We start from the raw sequence: 11,176 nt of genomic DNA on the forward strand, positions 1-11,176 counted from the left end.
GAAAAATGATAACTAGACTGCATTTCCGGCGGGAACTGCAAAAGTGTGCTTGCCCTGGTCCGGTCAGCAACGTGAGCGGACAGTGGCATACGCTATGCTGAACCTGGCTTGATCCAGGCATTGTAACAGTGCCTTTCAATGTTGGAGCAGTGGCAATATCTCAAAAGCTCTAGGAGAGGGCTATTCAACTATTGGCTTGCGGGTTGAATGCGATTTGTTGGATGCGACCTTTGGCCTGCCTTCGAATTTAGCTTCTATGACTGAGATCAAATCAATAAAATAAAATGACAGCAGTGATTGAAATGACAGCAGTGAAATGATGCGTCTTGCGCCTCTCAAACTGGGCTATCAGGTAACCTACAGTACAACAGAAATTATGAAATATGACCAAGGCATTAAAAAGCTGCTTGTTTGTCAGGATACTTTTTCACTGATTTATTTTAAAAAAAATATGAGCTATGAGTGTGAATGTTATATATTCCATCCCACAAATTATGTTTACTGGTTTATTTCACAAATAATCTATATAGATTTGCTCTATAAAGACCTTATGTCTGTTTGGGATTGTTTTGTGAGCCTGGGGTTGTTTTGAGAGCCTATTGATGTAGCCTATAACAGAATAAAGGAATACTTCATATTACTCTAAACCACCGTCTGTAAATCAACTGTATACTACTGTCTACATTGTACTATATTTCTTGACCTGTCTCTGTATGTTTCATCACCTTTCTATACTTTGCAACACAGCTCAGATCTTTGGTTGCTATGAAGGCCAGTCGTTCTAAATGGATGGTTGCTATGGCCAAAGGCCAGTTCTATCTCTGCCGTTGTCAAGCGGGCATATCGTAGAATTCTGATTAACCTTATCTTAAAACATCTCTATTTTACTTAGCCCACTTCCATACAGTGGGTCCCATTAAGAAGTGGCCACTTCATTCACGCTTACCGTGATACACACAGCAGCATTAAATTAATCTGTCACCATACGCCTATGCCTACGTTTGCAAAGAAAACATTTTAATTTGATTCACATGAAACGTTACATTTCATGTACATGTTGACAATGAGTAGGCTAGTTTTGGTTGTTGGTGGTGCTATTGCATCCCTTAGTTATGCCTACAATGCAAGTTCCCTCGCGATTGGAAGCTCCTGTAGACAATAGTAGACGCATTTCAAAACATCGCGTTAGGAGTCCTTGCCACTTCTTTTAAGCTGTCACAGACGTAGGTGCTACTTTTAGGGCTAAAGTGCTTCGTGAATTACTGTTAGTAAAAAAAAAATAGCAGTCCTAAAGTTACACGTGACGAAGTTACGAGTGCAAGTATCTCATATCAAATGACCATGGCATTACACTAAACAACATAAATCCCAATTAGCAACATAGCACTACATCTCCTCCTCCCTATAGCTAGCCACACAAGAAATTAGTGATACTAAATCTCTGCTTAGCATGCTTCTCCGCTTAGCATTCTAATAACAAAAGGGGCACATTTATGTTGACCACTACAACATGACTCATTATGTCTGTAACGTTAACTGTATAAAACACTTACTTTCATAAAGGACGCATACCATCCAGCACATGGAAACCGATATTTTAGGTTCTTGGCCACAAACTCAAAACGTGTCTCTCTGAAGCCATGTTCTAGAATCTTTGCTCTGAAGGCTGTGTTGCTAAGGCAACATCAAATAAACGAAATTATAGTCTTTCAGTATTAAATGTGTACGTGTGATTCCGAATGGATGTGTGTGGTTTGCAATTAGAATAAACAAGAAATAACATTTCCAATAATTTCCCATAATAAATTACATAATATTTACACCTTTCTTACTTGTGAATCTCACACCGTATTTCAAGTAGGCTACACTAGTGAAATGTAATACAACGTTGCCACCTAGCGTTCAGATAGTTCTAGGCTATTTAACATTAACGTGACATTGCTTGTTTATTCTTTCGTCAACTCCATGCTTTTAGGAAAACAATCTTTTTATCATAGTACCCTCTTCAATGAGCGATTACCAGCTCGTTTTTGTAACAGAGATAGCTGTTTATTATCCCTAGGTTTACAGAAATACCTATTCATATTAATACGTAGCCTATGGAGTGCTGCCGACCACTGTTCATTACGGCCCAGAATGCCTTGCATGTCTTTACAACAAAACAACACAGTAAAACCTAAATGCCCGTAAAAATATGCATTTGCATACTTGTAACATTTTTAATAATACTCTCCCATCATGATATGTAACAGTAATGAAAAATTTAATTTGAATACCGTCAATGTGAAAACAACTCTATTATGTAAGCTATATATAGCTACTGTTCTCCTTGTTATTTCAGCTCGTAAGTCCATACTATCCCATGGCAGAGCAAGGATTTCATGATTGGGCAAGGTTGCCTGGAGACATTGTGTCTGCTCTGAGACATTGTTCGTGTATGGAAGGCATTGTGATAGAAGGTGAATGGTGGAAAGGTGAATGGTGTGAGTTACAAAATACCCGTGGGTGGTTTGCCAAATGTTGGAAACTTTTGGAATATATCTTTTTTTTTTTTTTTGCCTATGCAAGGGTGGAGTCCCCAGTTCATATACAAAATTTGGTATCGATATGTGACAGTGTTCCTGAGATATGGACGACTTCCTGTTTCGGAGCTTCGCCGCCGATTTCGTTTGGCTGTGACGGGCAAACGCTTTCGAAAATCAAAAATCCTTCCGCTAACATTTGTGAGGCTTGGTCCAAGGATAATGTACGTCAAGTTTCGTGGCGTTCGGACCAAATTTGTGACCTGTGAAAATTTAGTTTCGCTTTCTGTTCAATCCAATATGGCGGACGAACGGCACGCCCACCTGACGTCATCTTCGCGACCAACTTACACCGGTACTGACCGGACGTTTTAAAGTTGGAACGGTGTCTCTGTCTCAAAGGGCCTAGACGCTAGGGCTGACAAAAAATTAGGGAGACGGGAAAAATAATAATAAAACTTAAGAAGCACACTTTGCAAGCACACTTAATGACCATGACAATGACGCCCTGCCTCACGAGGTCTCATTCCAACAAATCCGGCCCACTAGGCCTACTAGGCCACCTACACTAGGTGTTTGATACCCCTAGTCTAAGGTCACTCACACTCTCCCTTGCTAAAGCGCAAAATAGTTTAGTCCACCTGCACAACGATTCATAAGGTATCTCATTTTGTTTATGTAGTTGAGCATCGCTAGTAGCCTAGGGGGCCGCTAATTGTTGTGCTACTGGCAATGCCTTTCTCCAAGAAAACCAAGTTGAGTTACAAAAAACAAAGGCAAGAACAGGGAAAAGAAAGCGATCAAAATGAGGGAAAACAACTTCTTTCTAAAGGTGAGCACAAACGTTAAAACACGAATCCCATGGTGTTAAACTGCTTGAATATCTCCGCAATCGTTAGTGGTAAAAACGAACCGAGACGACCCATTGAAAGAGCGGAAAATACACTTTCCTGGGTTACACATGTCATCTGAGGTAGCCTACCCTATCTCGTGATCCGCCTCCATCTCCATCTCTTTTAGAAAGACTTGGCGCCAGCTTGATTCATGTCCTATGGTAGGCTATGCTGATCATTGTCACTGTAGTTCTGGGCTTGATTTTTTCCCCTTCCTTTAGGTTTTCGTTAGTCTTAACTTTTTTTTTACTCAGTAACGGATTGGATTTGTGATGTAGCGAAGTACAATACTTCACTGAAAACGTAATCAAGTAAAAATAAAATTACAGATTTTAAAAAGTACTTAAAAAATACAAAATACACAAAAAAGCTACTCAATACAGTAACGTGAGTAAATGTAATTCGTTACTTTCCACCTCTGGTTACTACTAATGTAATGGCATAATGTTCATATCTTTGTGTTCCATATGTTAGTAGCGTTGAATGTCTTGTTTTAAAAGGGGCTGTACCTGACACTATGACCTATTGAGTGTCAAACTGCAGGTTTCATCAGTGTACAGTGACTACTGAAATGAATCCAACAGAGAAAATGTTTGGCTTCCCAACATGGGCCTTTGGGAAGCATTCTTTCTTTCTTTCTTTCTTTCTTTCTTTCTTTCTTTATCTGCCTTTCCTTGTCGTTCTCTCAAACCAGAGTGATAAAATAGGTGACCCGCTGGAGGTGGAGGGGTGGCCTTTAAGTAAGCAGATCTCTGGCCTTCTCGGGCATGTGCTGACAGTCAAACACACAGACACACACACACACACACACACACACACACACACACACACACACACACACATGCGTGTGCCTCCAGTTGGGGTACAGATGGGCCAGGCATAGGGCCGGTGAACACAGGGTAATGAAATGAAATGATGGCCTTCTGAAGAAAAAGGGAAAAAAAGAGGCCAGACACTTTTTTCTCTTTTTTTACTCTTTTTTTGAGGGCCAGGAAATTGAAGCCATTGCAAGCAAATTGAGTTCAGGTCCTTTTGAAGGTAGAGAGCACACCAATCAACCAAGTTGTGCCTTGCCTCTGTGTGTGTGTGTGTGTGTGTGTGTTGCTGTTTGCTGGAGCACCTGAGCAGCTGTTAGCTGGCCTGCTGGGGAAAGTGAGCAGGCCTCTGTGGGCGTGCTCTTATGAAGACAGCAACAACAATAACAACAATAAAAAAACACAAAAGCAGAGGCTAAGAGAGAGAGAGAGAGAGAGAGAGAGAGAGAGAAACTTCCCACTGTCATCATTGCAGCTTACATCTCTGCAAGTACGTCGGTCGGTGTGACAATCATGATGTCCACTGTTTTCAATACCATAGATAATGCAGCAGCTACATTGCAGTAGAGATACCATTTTGTCACCATCATCATTAACATCATCATCAGTATCATCATCATCATCAATATGATTTTCTTCATCACTCTAGTCATGTTGGTGACAGCGAGACCTGCCAAAAACAAGCAACATGGTTTGAAAGGAGAGAGAACACTGTCATCACTTTTAACATCATTGTCAACATTTTCATCATCTTGGCCACCACTCCCATGCTGTTTGTAATGACTAGGAGCACATTCAGGGCTATATTTTAACGGTCTGAAACGGAAGTGTCTTTGCGCAAAACGCAAGTCACTTTGTGGGCGGATCTTGGGCGCTGATGCTATTTTACCGGCGGGATATTTGACTGTTGCGCCAGGCGCAAATCTAAAATGGGGTGGTCTGAAGTAGCTACATTAATCATGGGTGTGGTTTGGGCGTAAAGTGCAATAAACCAATCAGGGCGTCATCTCACATTCCCTTTAACAACAGGCACGCTTGTTCCATAGCTGATTGCTATTATGGTGGCGTATTTGCCAGGCGCAGCCAGGAGCGTTCACAGCGCTATAATTTTACTGTTCAGTTAGGAATTGTCAGCTATTGATTTTTCCTCTTGACAAAATGTAATACAGAATTGTCACAAAGACATACTTTCCGATGTTTTGGGATCACTCTCACTGAATCACGAGATTATGAATGCATGGTGATATTTTTGCTATGTACAATGTAATCTAACATTACCTCTCTATAGACAATGCATATCTTCTGTCAGTTAATCTCTTCTCTCCCGTGCTGCCGCTGGGGCATTTGGGTTAAATGGCATCGGCATGCAATTCAACATCACGTCTCCTTAAGTCATCTAATATTTCCTAATTTATGTCATCATAAATTCAGTCACATCCGTGATTCGTGAAAATGTGTACGCTAGATTTCACATCTTAATGGACACCACACTGATTTCCCTCGAGTGGTAATATTTTTCTTTGAAATTATGTATGGTTTACCGAAATGGGAACTATGTTGTATAGATGAGTGGAGCAAAGTGTGCGTTGCGCAGCACAGGCGGCCTGTGAGAAACAGTTTCCAAGTTGACCTAACTTTCAACTCTGCACAGTATATCCCATTAACTGCATGACAGTAGGCTATTTACAATATTTTCTGTTAAGTAGAGTTTGTAAACACTTTATCATCAACTTAATGCACGCACAACATTCGTTTGAGCAGGAGAGAGAATGAATGGGTGCAGCAACTACAGAAATTGTAGCCATACTTGCTGCTTTCTTGTACTATTTGCTGGTTAACAGCTCATAAAAGCTGATTTAAGCAAATTCACTAACTCAAGACTTTAAGGCCATCGTGGATATAAAACGTTTTTTGAAAATAACGAAAGGATGGAGGGAACATAAAGCTTGGAGTTATTTCAGATGGGCTACAACAAGGTAGGCAAAATTCTGGTGCTTAAAACCTTAGCGCAGCTGGAATAATGCTTAGGCTGATGTTAAAGCGCACGCGATGTTTAAAGCCATACATAACGGTAAATTGGAACAAAACTAAAGGTAACTTTGGCCTTTATAGGGCTGTATAAAGTTGTCCAAATTAATAGGTCATAATTAGGCGTTGTTGTTGTAAATATATTGCATGTAGATGTTATAGGCTACTAATTTTTTAGGTCACCAATGCACGAACAAAACCGGGAAATGGACAAATATTATCACGGGGGTGTCTGTAGATTGGTGTGCAACACATTCATTCACGCAGGCCCTCAAAATAGCATCTGCATTTGCGCCACAGACTTTAGACCAGGGAGTTCCTGGTCTGTGGCGGAATTGTTTTCTGAAACTGCAAAATATCAACAGTGAACGTTTGCGCCGGAACACGCCCCGTCTTTTCGCTGAACCGCCCCGGTGGGCGCAATCAAATTCCCTAATTTACAGGCACGTACCTGTGGAGGGAAAATTCCAATATGCGCTGACTGCAAAATAGGAAAGACAAAAGCGCGAGTATACAAAGTCAATTGTGCTGGGACGCACGATAGAGCCCTCAGTGTGTAATGGCCTTCTGTATGATACACAGAAACGCAACCACTCATTTCATCATTGTTATCAGATGTGTCATATTTACATCTGCAGTCATCAGCCTCAACATGATGTTCATTACAGTGATTTAGGATGGAAAAAAAAACATGTGATGCAAATCTTGCAGTTACACCCAGCTAGCATTAGTGCTTCTGGGGATCTTAGAAACGTTAAGGCACCACAAACACACACACACACACACACACACAGACACACACACACACACACACACACACACACACACACACACACACACACACACACGAACACACACACAAATACACACAAACTATAGACAGAGATGACACACATCCAACATTATCCAACCCTACACATGACAGAGATGTACCATCCAGGCATCCAGACATCAAAGGAGCCCCCCCCCCCCCCCCCCCCCACACACACACACACATCCAACATTATCCAACCCTATGCACAGTGTTTGACAAACACACCATCTCCTCCTTTTCTGTTCTCTTCCTTGTTCCTGAAGTCCTCCCTCTATCCCTAATGAGTTTGGCCCTGGCCTTTCCTCCTGCTAATTCCTGGACAGTGACACCACATCTCTGCTAATTGTCTTGATTGCACAGCAGGCCTTTGCTGAAGACAGAGAGCGGAGAGAGAGCAGGGTGGCGTGTTGACGACGCTTCTCCGAGCGCAACCCCAAAGGCCTAATTAGCTCAGTTGGTTCCCCAATTAATCCATTAAGTTGTTTTGGCTCGGCTGCAAGACCTAGGGCGGATTTTTATATACCAATACAACGCTGCATTAGGCAAGGAAATGTCACCAGGGCCTCCCCCTCCTCCTCTAGTGAGTATGCGCCGGGTGCTCCGTGTCTTGCACTGGTAATGGTTGCGTCTGTGTTGCTCTCTCATTTTGTATCCCTGGGTGTGTGAGTGTGCGTTTGTGTGTGCGTTCAAGTGTCTAAGTGTCTGTGCATGTGTGTCTGTGTCTGTGTGCCAGAGCACCTGCTACAATCATGATGTGTGTGTGTGTATGTGTGTGTGTGTGTGTGTGTGTGTGTGTGTGTGTGTGTGTGTGTGTGTGTGTGTGTGTGTGTACGTAGAGAAAGACAGTGTGTGATTTTTCCTAACATCTTCTAATGCTCCTATTACAGCTAGGAGGTGATGTAAGGAGTTGACACACACCTGCACTTCTTCTCTACTCCTGAGCCCTGCTGACTTGTTTAAGAGACACCTTGTTTTCTCACCCATCTACAGTACACTGCTCTGCACTGGTCTCCTGCTCATTAACAGTTATGTGTCTGTCGCTTCATTTAAACTCTTAAACCAATGGACTTACAGGGATTAAGAGTTTAGTGTGGAAGTTCACCGTATTGATGTTCACACCGTTGATTAGGTGATGAGCGCAGGAGAGAGAGAGAGGTCCTGCTGGTTTCGCAATGCCTTGAAATAGCAGGCAGACAGCACTGTGATCCACACTATCTGAGGGTTTAGCTATTAGGAAGCCCGGTGACAGGTTTTACGAGACATTGATTTGGAAATGGAAGGATTGTGAAATATAAATATGACGTAAATAACTGTAAACAGATGCGATGAAAGCTGTTATGCCTGTAAAGATGTGCATTGTGTGAGCTTTGCTTCTGAGGCATATTGTCAAAGCACAAAGAGGAAATGACCTTGCTGTGGTGAAGTGTTCATAAGTGTGGCTTTGCATCTGTCTTATCATCTCATGCCAGAATATGAAAGTAACCCAATTGTGTGATATAAAATGTAATTAAAAAGGAACATAAGATGCAGACACAGGTGACAGATGCGGCAGCTTGTCTTACACTTTTGTGACAGATGCAGGATTCTCTCAGGTGAGAGGGGACACATTTCCATTTTACTTCACCAAGCTACTCTGCACAGCAAGAGCATCTGAACTTCCTCACCAGAAACACACAGGATGTTAGTTGTTTGGTAGTTATTTGCTGTCACGCACATTCAGGTTTTTAGTATTTCATTACACTATGTTTTTTTGTTTTTTTAAAACAATAGTTTGTGTAATTAGAAGTATATGTGAGTCAGAGAGTCTTGAGCGCTTCAGACTCAGTCTGAGAGAAGTTAAGTGACAAAGCCAAGCAATAATACCAGACATCAGTGGTTATGATGAAAGACCACTGAGCAAGAACAGAACAAGAGAGAATGCATTTGTGTGAGCTTGTATGTGTGTGTGTGTGTGTGTGTGTGTGTGTGTGTGTGTGTGTGTATGAACAAGAGTGAGGATTTAACAACAACCAATAAATCATGAGACTGTTTGATTAGCTGTGAGCCCATCAGTATGTATACACGTCCATGAACCTCAGTTTAGGCAGTAATCTCCATTGGTGTTTATGTTGTTTGATTGTGTGTATGTGTTTGTGTGTGTGTGTGTGTGTGTGTGTGTGTGTGTGTCTGTGTGTCTGTGTGTGTGTGTGTGTGTGTGTGTGTGTGTGTGTGTGTGTCTGTCTGTGTGCTTATCTGTTTATGTGTATTCTCTCACCGTCATAGATACCTCTTAATTAAGCCGGTGATCACACAGTTGGTAATCAGAGCATGCTCTTTACGAACCTTTTAACGAACCCCCTCCATTTAGTTTAAGGGAAACTGAGTCACAGAGGTTGTGTGCAGCACAGGCAATGGAATGATGCTTGGCTTGCATCATGCATCCTTCTGTTTATGTGTTACACTCCCACTGCCTGCCTGATAGAACTGTAATTAGAATTAACACATCTACAATATGCAATAGGCTACAAATGGTGCACAAACACAGAAACACAATTGTATAATAATATGATAACTACTACTACTACTACTACTATTACTACTACTACTACTACTTCAAATAATAATAATAATAATTAGAATTAGAATTAGAATGAATAATAATTAATAAGCATCATAATAATAATCACAATATAGTATTACTATAATAAAATATTAACTTAATGTTCTTTTCTGGCCAGACACATTGCACACACTATGCTGACATACCAGTACATGCAGGCTCTGTGGACACTGAGGGCCAGATGTATGTACATTTGTGAACGTAGCGTTATCAGCGTCATGGACAAACTGCAGATTGCGAACGCTGTCAGACCCAAGTTTCCGTCGTATTTATCAAACTAGTGTAAACTGCGCCTTTCTCTGCCTTTCTCCGCCCATAAACGCAATTTACGAACGTCCACAACTGAATGGCAGAGCCTATACAAGCGCAGTTGAATGAAGTTAACTGATGACAACATTAAAAAGAATCAAACGTTTAGCGATCATGAAATTATACCATACATGATAAGATGTCAACAAGCAGGGAGATAATGAAGATCAGTAGTTTTACTCAAAGTACTTGTGCACGTATAGGCTATGGCAAATTGGTCAAATCTAGCAAGTAGGAAAGTTTAAGTGAATGACGTGAAAGTGAAAGTAAGACATTCAAAAGGCCAACAAAAGTTAAGGTTGCTTTTGATAGTACAAATACTTACAAAACTGGTGCTCTAAATAGCGATTCTGTTGTCTTTGAAAGGTTCTCTTATTGACGCATTGAACTGCAATTTGGATTAACACCTGCTTTTACAAGGCGGAAGTATTTAGGCGCAGAATAGACGTGCGCTTTCAGGAGCAGTCTTTGTACATACCGTGGAATACATAATTAAGCGCTCTTTGCGCTTCCCCTCCCATCTTTTTACGCTAAACTCCCACTTTCCCCTGGATCCTCCCATGAATGCATATGCATGACACGAAAAACGCAATTAGCTATGTTCAGCTCCTGTGACAGGCAGTTTGCGCTTTTACATCATTGCGGCCTGTTTGTACATACCTCGCAATGATTTTACACGCACGTTGCGAAACAAATACGCCTGAAGTGGGCGCAAACGTGTTAGTACATCTGGCCCTGAGTTATTCAGTGTGCAGACTGCCAAACACATAGGGTTAAAGGGTGTGGGCAATGCTTATTTTCCACATGATTAGCTGCAACAGAAAGAATTGTCGCCAAGATCACTGACCATAAAATTCATTATCAAAGCAGAAATGACTTGCATTTTGGCCCTTCCCCAGCACCTCTGCCACACCCATGGTACTGTATTAGTAAATACCTTTGTGTTTGGTTTCTTTTGCAAATCTTTTGGAATGTTTTGATAGGACATGTTCATGACAAGGCCATGTGTATGTGAACAGGGACTGATGTTGACTCTAAAGTCATCACTTGACTCAAATGCTATGAGTTAATGCTTCGTGTTAGGTTAGTCACTTAGCATCTGTGCTAAAACTACAACTGAATGCAACTGAACCCCAGTAGCTCTCCTCCTAGTAGATATTATGTGCATGTACATTCCAGCTTTGGTGTGAGGAATA

The 11,176-nt window shown here is 41.5% G+C and overlaps 1 long non-coding RNA gene across 1 annotated transcript; it reads left to right on the forward strand.

The window, feature by feature from the left end:
• The first annotated feature begins 781 nt into the window (after window positions 1–781).
• LOC121698361 lies at window positions 782–5,135 on the forward strand. The gene is made up of 3 exons (XR_006026753.1): window positions 782–792; window positions 1,222–1,227; window positions 5,030–5,135. It is a non-coding gene; the product is annotated as an uncharacterized LOC121698361 (long non-coding RNA).
• Window positions 5,136–11,176: the final 6,041 nt, after the last annotated feature.

The sequence above is a fragment of the Alosa sapidissima genome, chromosome 23 (assembly GCF_018492685.1).
Source record: "Alosa sapidissima isolate fAloSap1 chromosome 23, fAloSap1.pri, whole genome shotgun sequence".
NCBI lineage: Eukaryota > Metazoa > Chordata > Actinopteri > Clupeiformes > Clupeidae > Alosa > Alosa sapidissima.